Genomic DNA, 15,896 nt, shown 5'->3' on the forward strand with positions numbered 1-15,896 from the left:
TTTCCAGCTGGATCTCCCCACGTGGTGGGAGGAGCACAGATGTGGCTTGGAGATAACGTAGTGGCCTGGAGGCCTTCCGGAGACTAGAACTAGAGCTCAGAGATTCCTTGGACAGAAAAGTGCCCCTGGTGTGTGTTTCCCAGAGTTGAGTTACACCACTGCCAACAGGAGCAGGGCCATGGGCAGGGGCTAAGGAGGCTCTGTGGGAGGGAAAGTAGTCAGGGAAAGGCAGTTTCAATTAGGGACGGGGAACAGGGGACCTGAGGAGAAGGAGGTAGAGCTCAGGGCCTGCGAAAGGGTGTGGTCTGTAAGCTGCTCCTGGCTTCAATAGCCTGTTTATTGCCTGTGTTTTGTCATTTTTAAGCCACCTCCTCCGTGCTGCTTTAATATTTTGTGGAGAGAGGATGGAGTCTAACTCCCTGGGACCTTTGCCATGAGAGATTGTTTCTTTGAGCTGGGCTAAGAGCTGCCCAGACATGCAGCCCTCATCAGCGGCCTCCCGTAAACCCGGAGCGTCAGCCCCAACGTGGGAAAAGAAGCTTGCAGGAGCGCGCTTTGCCTCCCAGACAACTGCCCTGTCTTCTCCCTTCTCATTTGTTCCTTCCCCTGAGCAGAAAAAAAAAAGCCTGGCAGTAACATGATATTTCAACCAAATGGTGCTTTGAAACTTTTATAACACTAAGTTTTCTGAGGCCAAACATTGGTTGGCTCATTTTCATCTGTATTTAAAAGTACCTTTTGCGATGGGATGTTCCACTTTGGAAAGATGCTCTGACATGACACAGGTTAAAGCAACTTAATTCGACTGAGGAGGGTAATGTCCTTTGGGTTGGAAAAGTGGCGTTCTCTCTTTAACCAGCTCGTCAGTATGTGATGCTGTTTTCTGTGGGGCCTCTAATAACCTCCCAGGCTCCCTCATTCCTCAGAGCCAGGCCTTGCCGGGCTCAGGCTCTGACCCAACAGCAGATGTTAGCCTAGGGCCCTTGGCCTCTTTTCCATGCCCCGATTTAGGACTCTAGCCTTGCAAGGAGAAATTATTTCCTATCTTCCCTGTCCCAATTCTAAGTGCCATGGCCTTGAAACTTGAAAGTTGGAGACCTAAATACTCTGTCTAGTCCCTCTTTCTCCAAGGAAAAATCTTATCCAGGCTGAGGATAAAGGAGATGTTTTTTAAAAGCCAGTGCTTTCTAGCACAGCGTGCTCTGTGGGTTGGCAGTGAGACCTACTTTGAACTCTAAAATGTGTGTGGCCTTTGTGCTGGAATCTATCTTCCCCTGGAGCCCTCTGGGACTCGGGATTGAAGGTAGATGGTGGCAGGATAATTAATTTCCTGACAAGGTGTTGATCGCCAAGTCTTAGACCACAGAACTTCAGAGGGAAAGGAAGTCATTAGTCCTCATGACTTAATCTATCAATTCAGTGCTGATCACACACCCAGCCCTTTCCTCCCTCCCACTAGGATTCCAGGCCCAAACTTGCATATGTCTGCAGGAATTTTGTGACCCTTTTATGTCTGTTTTATGTCTATCTGTCTGTGCTTGTGTTTGAACTGGCCTGCTATGTAAAATATATTTCTTACTGTGAGAAAACATGTGAAGAATACTGGTCTATAGGACAGACCCCTTTCCTTGGCTGTATCGTAATCTCAGGATCAGGAGGTCCAAAATTGACTTCCTTTCAAACTTCTCCCCTTTTAACCTCTTGCACTTTGTCTTAGTGGAAGCATAACGCTTCAGCGATTCAGGCTAGACATTTTCAAGTCATCTGTGACCCCTCTTTCTGTTCCTTTATCCCTTACATCCAGTTTGTCACCATATCCTGATGTTTCCTCCATTGAAATGTCTCTCATATGCCCCTTCCCATGTTGACAGCCTCAACTTAACCCATCTCTTGAATCTGGGTTGCCACTGAGGCTGTCCTTGCTGATCCCACACCTTTAGTCTCTTACCTGGCCCAAATCCACCTCCCCCCATACACACTGCTATTTGAATCTTCCCCAAATGTTATTTTCATTTCATGGTTGGGGCTCTTTAGCCAGGACAAAAGAATGCTGATGGGAAACATGATAGCAATCTCCAAAGAGATAAAAGACTGTCCTTGGGAGAAGTAGCAGCAGTTCTTGCTCCAGAGGACAGAATCTGGATCTGTGGATGGTGGTTATAGGGAGACAGCTAAGAAACAAAAGGATGCATTGACAGAGTGGAGTGGACTGTCTTGTCAAGCAGTGAGTTTCCTTACTTATACCAGCAATATCCCAACTACAAAACAACATAAAATAATGACAAATAGAAAGTACCTAGGAATAAGCTTTATTTGAAATGTCAATGATCTATGTGAAGAAAATGACCAGAAATATGAAGAAATTTCCCATAGTTGTTGATAAGCATGGGGAAACTTAATGAAGAAAATTTTTTTTTGGATGGGGAAATTGAAATTGTAAAGATGTCAGTTCTTCCTTGATTTATTTTTTGGCTTTGTATGATTACAGTGAATTACATTGTAATTCAATAGAGTCTTTTTAGAATTGGATATCATTATTTAAAAATTCATCTGGAAGAATAAATGGGAAAATGGCAAAGAAAATTTTGAAGGCACAGCTTAATTGGGAGGATTATTAGCCTTGGCAAATAGCAAAACATTATATAGCTTATAAATCAATTTAACAGACTAGCTACACTGAAGTAGACCCAATTATACAATATAAGCATTTAAGGATAAAATAAGCATTGCAACTCAATGAGAAAAAAGACATTTAAACAGTTGGTTAAAAATTGGGGGAAAGAAAAGGACTCTAAATAGTATACCTAAATAAATTTGAGATAAATTAATTAAATATTACAAATTATGCAAAAACTAGAAGAAAATAGAATTGAATATCAAATCTGAAAGCAGAGATACATTTAGCATTTTGATATTACAGGTCACGAAAGAAAGTATTTTAGTTCATAATAATATAAAATTTCTGAATTAAAGAACTATAGGCCAAAAGAAAGAGGAATTATTAGTGATAAATATAAATGAATAGGCAATATTTTTATTATAGGTATAAGCAAATTGATACAGGTACTAAGATTCCACTAGATCAATGGCCAGGACCAGAATGGATAGATTGTAAAAGGATTCATATTCTTTTTTTTTTATTTTTTTTGAGACAGAGTCTCACTTTGTTGCCCAGGCTACAGTGAGTGCCGTGGTGTCAGCATACCTCACAGCAACCTCAAACTCCTGGGCTCAAGCGATCCTGCTGCCTCAGCCTCCCGAGTAGCTGGGACTACAGGCATGCACCACCATGCCTGGCTAATTTTTTCTATATATATTAGTTGGCCAATTAATTTCTTTCTATTTATAGTAGAGACGGGGTCTCTCTCTTGCTCAGGTTGGTTTCAAACTCCTGAACTCAAACGATCCACCTGCCTCAGCCTCCCAGAGAACTAGGATTACAGGCGTGAGCCACCTCGCTCAGCCTCATATTCTTTTTCTACATGTAGTTGTTAAGCTCGTAGTCTCTGCAGGCCACCATGCCTTGGACCAAAGAAAGATTCAGGTAGGGCTAAAGCAGTGAGCAAGACAAGAATGGTCCTGTCCTTGGTGATCTTGTGTTAGGTAGGATAACATGGGCTACAAGTCATAGAAAATGTGACTACAATTGATTTAAGTAATAAAGGATCAGTCTTACTGGTTCAGGTAATAGAAAAGTCCAGAGACACTTTAGGCTCAGGTGAGCCTTTATGGTGTTAACAAAAGATCAGTAATTATCCCCAACACTGAATCAGTGAGAATGAAGAATGAGGACAAGTGGTTTGAGGAAAAGAGAAGTTTGTTAATTTGCCAGCAAATTAGGAGGGTGGCAGATGCCTTTAAGCAGAAATACAGGGCTTTTCAAAAGGTGTTTTCAGGCTCATGTGATCAGTGTTACATGTCATGGCTTTGGGCTATTGTTGGTGGCTTCCATTGACCTTATTTCTGGTGAGGGTGATCTCAGGTCATGACCTTTGTCCAGACAATTCTGTTGAGCCAGCTCCTATGGTTTAAGATGCTAGCAAACAAACAGCAAAGAACATTTTCCTGCCCCTTTGATTACTGGCCTTGGGCAGGAATGCAGGTTTTAATTCCCTAAAAGAATGAGAGTTTTAGAAAGATAAATCATAAAACATTTTGCCCCCTTTCAGACCTTTACCTGTGTTACAAGGGAGCAGCACGAGGTCTCACCAAAGACCCAGTTTCTTTCCATTTCTTCCCTCTGCACAAGAGGTTTATTGCAGTGCTTATTATAATAGTGTAAAATGGGGAACAACATGTGTCCAACAATAGAGAAATGGGTAATAAATTAGGATGCAGCCACTCTGGGATATTATGCATTCACTACAAATAGCCGTTATGAAGACTATGTCGCATCAGGGAACAGTGCTTAGAATGTTAAGTGAAAAAAAGTAGGACACAAAATTTTATGGACACTTATTTCAGCTGTGCAAAAGAAAAGAATGTTTCTGAAAAGGCTAGAAATAAATACATCTTAATGCTAGCCATGTTAGTGGGGTGGGTTTTGCCCTTGTTTGTTTTTTGTTACCTTTATTCTTCATCTTCCAGATTTTCTAGAGTGTTCACTCTCTCTCCAGCTAGGCTGTATGCTCATTGCCTTCTGCATATGCTGGGATCATTCCTACCCTTGTATACTTGCTAATGTTATTTCTTTTACCTGTAATGCCTTCCTCTTTTGACCTATTAATCCATTAAATATTTTTCGATAATTGATACAAGGGTATTATGTAGCTTATGGAAGATAATGTATATGAAAACATCTGTAAATTGCTTCACAGATGTTAATTGTTATTGTTAGGAGGGGGAATAAAGGAGGAGGAAGCAAAAGAACCTACTATTTGCACAATATTGAGCCAGGGACAAAAGGGGAGGTCAGGATGGAAAATACAGAACAGAGTTGTAGCCCTGCGGAAGTTTACAATCTCGTCAGGTGAGTGGTGGGAAAAACAACATGTGGAATAGGTGAATAGGCATGGAGCATATGAAATGCTAATGTGGGAGAAGAATGGGGAGAAGGTAGAGCTGGAACTAGGCCCTGAGATCCAAGGAGAAAGGCAGGAAGAAAGAGCTGGAAATGAATGTGGGGGGTGATGAGCTCAGCTGAAGAGTCCTTTGGGAAAGTGGTGGGAGAGGAGGGGGAGGGAGAGACAACTGAGTGGGCCTCCCCCACCCCCAATCTTTAGAGCAACAGGTCTCCATTAGAGTTTTTATTTGTTTGGTTTTTACTAGCATATAATTCTAGGGAGACAGGGATCTTCCTTGCCTGTCATGTTCAATCAACACAGAATCCCTGGTATCTAGAAGAGTGGGTGCCTGGCACACAGTAGACAGTAAAGATTAGTTGAAGGGAAGTTGGAATGAATGAATAACAGGAGTGACATGGAAAATAAGAAGGCTAATCCCAAAGAGACAAATGGCATGGATTGAAAGGTCAAGGCTGGCATCAAGGAGTAGATGTTAGAGCTCCTGCAGGCATGAGGTAATGAGGGACTGAACTGGGATAATGGCCACTAGACTGGAAAGTAGGGGACAGGTGTGAGAGGCATCTGGGAAGAATGGATCGGCCTTGGTGACTGATGGACTGGATGTAGGAGATGAAGGAGAGAAAAGAATCAGAGAAAGAATCAAAGAAAGTTATTCTTCATAATTTAGCCTGAATTCTCTTCTATGAATTCTTCCCAGAAATTCTCAGGCCTGTGCTGTGTTCCCTTTCTTTTTTTTTTTTTTTTTTTTTTTGAGACAGAGTCTCGCTTTGTTGCCCAGGCTAGAGTGAGTGCCGTGGCGTCAGCCTAGCTCACAGCAACCTCAAACTCCTGGGCTCGAGTGATCCTTCTGCCTCAGCCTCCCGGGTAGCTGGGACTACAGGCATGCGCCACCATGCCCGGCTAATTTTTTTGTATATATATCAGTTGGCCAATTAATTTCTTTCTATTTATAGTAGAGACGGGGTCTCGCTCTTGCTCAGGCTGGTTTTGAACTCCTGACCTGGAGCAATCCGCCCGCCTCGGCCTCCCAAGAGCTAGGATTACAGGCGTGAGCCACCGCGCCCGGCCTGTGTTCCCTTTCTGAACCCAACTGGCACAAATAATCTGTACTACTCTGTTGTAGGATGTAATAATGGACTATTTTGCATTATAATTCAGACTTTGTGTATGTTTGCTTTTCCAAAAAGATTGTAAGTTTTTAAATGTCATGGATATCTAGTCCTGCCACAAAGTATTAATAGATGGTCAGTAAGCATGCACTGATGTAATAGAAACCTATATTCTCCTCCATAATGAAGAGAGCACTTACTTGCTTCTTTTTTTGAATTGTTTTTATCTTCTCTCTTAGTTGGTCCCAGGGAATGAGGAAGAAGGTACCAATATGCTCCTCACAGAAGTCAATTGTCAACTATTAGCATTGCCATCTGCAATAAAGAGTCTCATCCATTCATTCATTCATTCACTTTCTCTTATATTTGGTCATTCAACAATAGAGGAATAGTATAGCATAGAGTTTACGGAGATAGCATGGGCTTTGGGTCTTGCTTATAATCTAAATCTGTTAATTACTGGCCATGCTGGTTTGGAAAAGTTATTTAAACTCTCTAAGCTTTAATTTCCTCATGTCTTCCTAATAAGAACATTTACTGAGTGCTTACAATATGCCAGACATAGTCATTTTTTTCCTCTGAGCCTTTTTTTTTGAGACAGAGTCACACTCTGTCCCTCCAGCTAGAGTGCAGTGGTGTCAGGCTAGCTCACTGCAACCTCAAACTCCTGGGCTCAAGCGATCCTCCTGCCTCAGGAGGATCAGGAGACTCTTTATTGCAGATGGCAATGCTAATAGTTGGCATTTGACTTCTGTGAGGAGGATATTGGTACCTTCTTCCTCATTTCCCTGCGCGCCACCACACCTGGCTAATTTTTTTCTTTCTCTATTTTTAGTAGAGATGGGATCTAACTCTTACTCAAGCTGGTCTCGAACTCCTGACCTCAAGTAATCCTCCCACCTCGGCCTCCCAGAGTGTTAGAATTGCAAGTGTAAGCCACTGCCTGATTCTAAAGCCTTTATTATTAATTTTAACTCATTCTTAATTATTAATAGAAAACAGAAAATGCCATCACAGTAGTCCTGCCACAGATCCCAAAAGAGGTTTTCATTTTATCTTGACATAATGGTGGGTCATAATCAGTTGTGAAGTGTCAGAAGTAATTTGTCATTAACTTAAACAGATTGGTTAATTCAATGTTTTCTCTAAAATCACTTAAACTCACACTCTAATATACTATCTTAAGTAAGGAAAAAAATACGGAGTTACAATTATATGGCAACTATGCATAATCTGAGCCTAACCTGTCTATATGAAAGTCTACTGTTGTTTCTAATGTTTATAGTGAGTTATTATTTTATTGTTATTCCTGCTTTCAAAACATTTTTTCCTGTGGATATATTTCTAAAAAGAAAGATACCATGAACAGATGAAATCTAATGTCAATAAGCATTTAATATTATATAGTAACCACCCATTACAATTGCTCAAAACAAGGTATCATAAATGATTATGAAAAGTTCTTATTTACTTTGTTGAAGATAATCACATAATAGCATCACCTTGGGTTATTTTATTTTATTTTTTGAGACAGAGTTTTGCTCTGTCTCCTCAGCTTGAGTGCAGTGACTGGATCATAGCTCACAGAAACTCAAACTCCTGAGCTCAAGCAATCTTCCTCCTTCAGCCTCCCAAGTAACTAGGACTACAAGGCATGTGCCACCATGGCCAGTCTATTTTTTTCTGTTTTTTTCTAGAGACCAGTCTTGCTCTTGCTCAGGCTGGTTTCAACTCCTGATCTCAAGCGATCCTCCCACCTCAGCCTCCCAGAGTGCTAGGATTACAGGTGTGAGCCACCATACCCAGTCTACCTTGTTAAATCATTGTAAGGTTTCATGAACAAGTTACCTGAAAATCACATCCCTTTTGTACACTCAATATGTCGCCAGACACTGTCATTTAATTCCCATTTTACAGATGAGGAAATTGAGAAACACAGGGGTGGGAAGTGGTGTAGAACCAGTTCTAGGTCACAGGCACTCTGGCACCAGAGCCCTTGTGCTTACTGCTGTGCTTTACAACCTCACAGGTGTAGCAATGGTCATCACAAAGCTATATGTGAGGCTGGGCACGGTGGCTCATGCCTGTAATCCTAGCACTCTGGGAGGCCGAGGCAGGCAGATTGCTCGAGGTCAGGAGTTTGAAACCAGCCTGAGTGAGACCCCCATCTCTACTAAAAATAGAAAAAAATTAATTGACCAACTAAAAATATCTATACAAAAAATTAGCCAGGCATGGTGGCACATCCCTGTAGTCCCAGCTACTCGGGAGGCTGGGGCAGAAGGATCGCTTGAGCCCAGGAGTTTGAGGTTGCTGTGAGCTAGGCTGACGCCACGGCACTCACTGTAGCCTGGGCAACAAAGTGAGACTCTGTCTCAAAAAAAACAAACAAACAAAAAGCTATATGTGAGGACCTTATGTAGTATGTCTGGACGTAGCAGACACTGTATATGTTAATTATTAATAAATGTTTTTGAGCATTTAATATGTCAAAAGCATAAGGTTAGGCTTTGAGGATATGAAGAGGGAAAAATACAGACTGGGCCCTCAAGTTGCCACCAAGTCTGGTAGTGCTACCAGATATTTGTATGCCGAGAGGCAATCAGACAATCACACATTATCCCTGCTAAAAGAAATCTTAGAAAGCATCCAGTCCAACTCCCTCATTTCACAGATGAGGAAATCAGGGCCCAAACGTGGTGGTGAGGGAGTGAATTACTTTAGGTTGAAGTTTGGACAAGAATCTAGATCTACACTGGGGTGCTGTGTCCTTGGCCTAAGGAAAGTTCAAAAAGTCAGAGAGATGGTCCCTATCTGAGGCCTGTGTGCACTTACAAAGCAGCTTTTTTGAGGGAAGATGCAGTTTAGGAGGGTTGGGACCATGGGAGGGGTGACAGGAGCGGGTGGGGGAGGGAGTGAAGGAATGATGGACGGATCCCTCTGGGATCTTCTGGGTGCAGCTTGCTCACCAGAGTCTGCAACTCTGTAGCATTTTTGTGTCGTTTTAGATTTCAAATGGCTACTTTCTCTCCCTCCCCTGTGTTCTAACAAGGGTGGGGTTTCCATTCCTGGTTCTCTGATGCTCAGACCTCCTTTCTTTAAAAAACAAAATAAAACAAAAAAGTGGGTGTTGGCCTAAGGTCCCTTTTAGCTCTAAAATTACATGAGTCTTTGGGGAGGAGACGATGCCTTCAGAGCAGGTTTAGTCAGAGGAGAACCTGAAAATGAGGATTTTTATCTTTCGCCAAGTGGAGATACTCCTGCGGCCCCAGGTTTCAGCCACTAGAGGGCAGCAGGTCCTCGAGACCTGGGCAGGTGGCCATGGGGGGCCCCCACAGGAAGATAAGCAGGCTGTTTCCTCAGATCTCGCTGGGTTTCTGGAGTTTGCATGTTGTAAATCCTACACTCAGTTCCTTAGCAAAGGGCAGCCAGCCGGGCTAGCGTGAGATGAGGGAGCAGTTTTACAAATTAGGTCTAGCACCAGGAAGGTAAAGATCAGGCCTAAAAAGAAATTGGCAGCTTGAGCAAGAGCCAGACCTTGTCTCTACAAAAAATAGAAAAATTAGTTGGGCGTGGTGGTGCACTCAGGATCGCTTGAGCCCAGGAGTAAGAGGTTGCAGCGAGCTATGATGACACCACTGCACTCTAGTCTGGGGGACGGAATGAGGCCCTGTCAGAAAGAAAGAGAGAGAGAAGAAAAGAAGAGGAAGAAGAAGAAGAGAGAAATTGGATTCTAGGAAAGTAAATATTTTATGAAAAATTGAAAATGTGTTGTCTATAGCTTACATCATCAGAGGTAGAGGTTTGAGAAGAGCTGGGAACATTTTATAGGCTGGTAAAAATTTTGATAGGCTGAAAGGTGAGTTAAAACACTCATAAGTCTGTGTGTTAGACCAGCTTTTTCTAGAGTTCCTTGAGAAGTTTAAGTTCATTTTGCTCATGTTTAATAAGCCCTCACTCAGGAAAGAATCAGTTCTGGAAGTTTCCAGAAAGCCCAGCCAAACCATACACTAAATTTTTTTGTTTTTTTCTGGAAAGGATGAAATAACCAGAATCACGATGTGTCCACTGAATGAACAGCACAGGCCTGGGCACCTTAAGGGGATAAAAGGAAGGAGAGGAAGTTCAGTGAGGGTGGCAGGGAGGGCTGGGTGCTGGCTTGGCTTATCCTACCACGATGAGGTTGGGTGGTCCCTTCACCTCTCTGATCCCTGGTTCCCTCCTTTGTCAAATATCAGGTTCTTCAGAGTTCTAATCAGAATAATCACATTTCAGATCATCACAGCTGCCCAAAGATTCCTTCCATATGACCTGTTCAATGGCCTTTTCAAATATAAAAGACCTGGATTCCTTAAGAAGACAGTTCCTATTAATAGATTATAATCTTGCAGAAGACCTAGAATACCCACAGAACAAAGACTTAAGGATACAATCTTTGTATAGAAAGATAACATTGCTTCCTCAACAGTAATAGAACTTGAGCGTCAATCTATCCTCCCACCCCCACACCCAGGGCCATGGAGGAATCTTCGAAGGTTGGGATTAAACTGCCCACAGCCTTACTTGTTTGGCCTCACTTCTGGACCTCTGCTACCTTGCCAGTTGTTTCTGAGACACACCATGTCCTTCCTCACCTCTCTGCCTTTGCATATGTGGTTCCTTCTACCTGGAATTCTTTTCCCTGCCTTATCTGGGACGCTTTTAGTCAACTTTCAGAGCCCCGCTCAAATGACACCTATTTGGTGAAGTCTTCCCTGACTCCCCAGAGAATCCCCAGACAGAGTTAATCATCTCTCATCAGGGCTCACATAGCAGCTGGTACAAAACTTACCACCCTGAACAGTACTTGTTTGCTTTCATGTCTGCGTCTCCCCCAAGACCTGACAATTCCTAAACGGCAGGGGCTGATCATCTATCTCTGTGTCCCCAGCCCTGGCCCAGTGCCTGGCAGGTTGTGGGTGCTCAGGTGATGCTGGCAGTGAATTCCCTTTCGTGCAGCTAGCAGGGTGTTTTTCCAGGTGGCTGCCCAGGATCACTGAACACCAGATAATCACTCCTGGAGGGAGCCCTGGGGCACTTGCCTGGCATCAAGAACAATGCAGAGAACTGAGTGCTAACATTTAATGTTTGTGCACTAGAGGGTACACATCATTCAAAACTTGAAGGAGGCTGTTTAGAATCTATTTTAATCACAGAAGATCACATATAAGGTGAAACTTTCTGACAGTGTGATTAAGCTCTGGGATGTGAGTTTAAGGGGATGGTGGGTGTTCCACATTGAAGGTCTTTATAATAAGATATTTTTCAGAAAAGACTATCTGGAGCAGGTTAAATACAAATAGATGACCTCTGATTTCAAGGTCATACAGTGGAAGTGGGTAGGCCTCTTGCTCAGCTCTGGGCATTGGACATGGGGTGGGGGTTGGTACCTTCAGGTGGAGTGGCCTGGCCCTCTGTGCATAGGTGTCAGGGTTAGCACATAGCCGCCACGTCTCTGCACAGCAACTCACAGCTCTCCCTCATTTGCAAACATCTGAGAGATCAGTAAATATTAGTTCATATGTGTTGTCAATAAATAGATTTTTCAAGAGCTGCCAACACCTGCTGGTGCTTTGTGCTTGTGCCTGTCTCTGGCTCCGAGTCTTCCCCTCTGCCTCTTTGTCCTAAAGGCTCTTGGTGTGGATCTGGGGAGAGCCAGCTGTATTGAAAGAAGACTAAAAGACAAAGGGGGGAAGGTGCAGGTAACCTCCAAGAAGAAAGGAAGGTGATGTCGTGGGTGATTCTATTCTGTGCAGGGGACTCCCTTGCAGGACATTTTTTTAGGGGGTAGAATTTCTTGATTTGTATGTCAGTCAAAACAACCAAGGGTCTGGGAAAAGAGAGGAGGATGGCCCATGACTGGGGAAGAAGTAATAATTGAAGCCGGGAAATGGTTTTTATGCACAAATTAAAACAGGCTAAAGTTTAGCATTATGGTTATTAGAGAAAACCATGAACTTATACATTTTTTTCAAGTTTAGCACAATTATTTGTTCTTAAATAGCCTGTTTTATTTTTAAAATTTTATTGTAGTAAAAATACATATACATAAAATTTACCATTTTGACCACTTCTAAGCATACAGTTCTGTGGCATTAAGTACATTCACATTGTTATGCAACCACCACCGCATCCATCTCCAGAACTTTTTCATCTTCTCCAACTGAAACTCTGTACCTATTAAACACTGACTCCCCATTACCCATCCCTGGCCCATGGTGACCTCCATTCTACTTTAATAAGTGTGCCCTGCAAATTTTTATTTCTTGAAGTATCTCCACATATAGATGAGGTAGATATCATCATCTCTAGTTTATAGTTGGAGAGACCAAGTTGAAGAGAATTGCATCAGATACTACTGGCAATTCGTCCATCCTCTCATGTCCCTCCTCTCATTCTTTTAGTTTTTGTTTTTGTTTTTGTTTTTAAGACAGAGTCTCACTCTGTTGCCCAGGTTAGAGTGCTGTGGCATCAGCCTAGCTCACAGTAACCTCAAACTCCTGGGCTCAAGCGATCTTTCTGCCTCAGCCTCCTGAGTAGCTGGGACTACAGGCATGCACCACCATGCGTGGCTAAGTTTTTCTATATATTTTTAGTTGGCCAATTAATTTCTTTCTATTTTTTAGTAGAGATGGGATCTCACTCTTGCTCAGGCTGGTTTCGAACTCCTGACCTTGAGTGATCCTCCTGCCTTGGCCTCCCAGAGTGCTAGGATTACAGACGTGAGCCACTGTGCCCAGCCATCCTTTGATTTTTGTAGAGCCCCAATTTTGTTCTGGGATGTACACTGGGATGGGTCTACTCTTATAATAAGTCTTTATTAGTCCTTAGCCAATGGTTGGTTTAGCAGATTAGCATGCAATATAATTTTGGCCCATGAGATATGAGAGAAAGCTGATATAAGGCTACCAGGAAGGGTTTCTTGCTTCTAGACTCAAGGAGAAATTTCCCATTTTCTGCTTCTCAATATTGTGGCCATGTTTGTGGGTGATGCCCAGAGCTCAGCAGCCATCCTGCCACCATGACAGAAGTTGGCCAAATGGCCCAGATGACACACTGAAGATGGCAGAGGGGAGACATAAAGGAATCTGGATCCTTTGTGTGAATGAGTTGCTGAATTAACCAACTTGGGAACTCCAAGCAAGTTTAGTCTTGCTACTTATATAGGATCATGCATTTCCTTATTATTTAAACCATTTCTGAATTTTCTCTACTTGCAGTCAAAAGCATTCTAATGATATGTTAAAGATGAAAGCTAAACAGAAACCAAGGACAGAGGACCCAAGTCTCATACCCTTTTCCATTGGGGGATGATAACAACTCAGAAACCCCACTGGTCTTTTTGTTCTGAGATCTCCCAACCTATTGTATTATTTATGAACTGTTGGCACTGGGAAGTAATTTCTAAGAAAAAGGATCCCTGGAAAATTTAGTTTGATTTGGAGGGAAAAAAGTTGGGGGTGTCTTGGAAAGAATAAAGAGCTAATAGAGTGACAATGGCCTAGGGAGTTGTAGCTGGACAGATGGTGAGAAATGATGGTGGCCCTCTGAAACATGACAGGTGAGGTGAGAGGGCATGAATGATGGAAAAAAGCCAATCAGTGTGGCTGTAAGAGCCAGCGAACTTTTCTCTCCAGCGAACCTCAGAGAGATGGTATATGGCAATGTGGAAGACAAGGGCTCGAAAAATGAACAGGTAAAGGGGTTTGAAACGCACAACTATAGAATGCAGATAGAGAACAACATAATTATAATTACATACCAAGCTGACATAAACACTTGCTGACGTTAAACCTGTGGCGATTGTATTAGCTTTTCTCTACAGTCTACCCTGCAAGCTTCCTTCTGAGGCATGTAACTGGGCATGTGATCCAGGGTTGGATAATCATAGTTCTTCTCACAACTTTAATGGGGCCAGGTGGTGGGCACGTGACTTAAGGAAGGACAAATCAATGTCCTTCGCTGGCAGGCCATACACAGACTCTGAGAATAATAAGGTGTGTTTTGCTGATAGACAAAGAGAAGCAGAGATGAATAAAAAGGAGAGGCAGATGAAAAAGACAGAGGAGCCCCGAGTCCTCTTTGACAGACCCTCAGGCCATGGTTCCTACAGCACTTGCTTTAAATCTGCAAGCTATCCTAGTGTGGCAGATTATATTTTCCACCATGATTTACATGCTCTAATTACAGCATCAACACTCCTGCCATCAAATAGTGATGCCTATGCTCCCATCTCTTGCACCTTGGTAGAACTTTGTTCTGCCCTCTCACCTCACCTGACTGTAATGTTTCAGAGGGCCACCACTTGTACCAAAACAATATGGTGGAAGTATGCTATGTGACTTTTGAGGTTAAGTCATTAAAGTGCCGTGCATTACTGCTTCCTTCTCTTGGGATATTTGCTCTTGGAACCTAGCCACAGCTTGAAGTAGCTGAGTAGCCACACATGAAGAGGCCAGGTGTGAGGGTAAGATCAATAGCCCTAGCTGAGGTCTCAGCCAATAGCCATCTCTGGCCACCAAACACATGAGATATTTCCAGATGATACCAAATTCCAGCCCTGAGACTTTGAGTCTTCTCAAGTGAGGCCCCAGGTATCAAGGATGAGAACAAGCTATCCCCACTGTGTTCTGAGTCCCTGACCCACAGAGTCCACGATCACAGTAAAATGATGGTTTTATGCCCTAAGTTTTGGTGTGGTTTGTTATGCGGCTACAGTTAACCGGAGTACCCGGTATCCTCCTTAGCTATGTGGACCAATAAATAATCTTCTTTGCTTACGTTAGTTTGAACTGAGTTTCTGTTACTTGCAGCTAAAGGAATCTTGGTGAATTAACCCTCTAGTCTCCAGGAATTATCTCTACTCTCTGTGAATCAGTTCCTCAGTTTGCCAAAAATGTAATTTTTCATGGGGTCTTCATGGAAAAGGTATGGAAAGGTAGCAAAGAGGAAAGAAGAGAGAATTAGAATGAGGGCCTAAAAAAGGGTCCCCTTTTTGTTTTCTTCAACCCATGAGTCCACGTGTAATGGATTCATGCCTCCTTGCCTCTTTTAAACCACTTAAATTTTCTTCTTAGAGTTGAGTTCTAGCCACTGATTTGCTGAGTGACCTTTGACAAGTTGCTGTACCTTGCTGGGTATGTTTCTTTTTTTTGGAGGGAGGTATTCCTTTACCAGGAAAATGAGGGAATGGGGCTAGATGTGATATTTACTAGTATTATTACTAATAGCTATGTGCTAAGCATTATGTTAGGCATTTTTCACATATTACACATTTCATCCCCACCAGGGCCCTATGCAGCAGGTATTATTTACCACTTTTTGGTCCTTTCCTGGACTAACATTCTATAAACAATTGTTGAGCTCCTTCTCTGTGCTTCTCACTCTCAGACAGTCAGGGCATGGCACAACAAGTCACATGTGAATAGTTCCTTGTTTTTAGGAAGCTTGTGTTTGGTTTGGAAAGGCAAAGCTAGATATTAAATTGCTATGGTCTAAACTGACTGGCACTAACCATAAATACAATAGGAGTTACATTAGTTATCTACTGCTGTGTAACAAATTGCCATGCTTTTTTATTTTTTTTTATTTTTTTGAGACAGAGTCTCTCTCTGTTGCCCCAGCTAGACTGCAATGGCATCGTCAAAGCTCACAGCAACCTCAAACTCTAGGGCTCAAGTGATTCTCCTGGCTCAGCCTCCCTAGTAGCTAGGACAATAGGCTC

This window comes from Microcebus murinus, chromosome 2 (assembly GCF_040939455.1).
Source record: "Microcebus murinus isolate Inina chromosome 2, M.murinus_Inina_mat1.0, whole genome shotgun sequence".
Taxonomy (NCBI): domain Eukaryota; kingdom Metazoa; phylum Chordata; class Mammalia; order Primates; family Cheirogaleidae; genus Microcebus; species Microcebus murinus.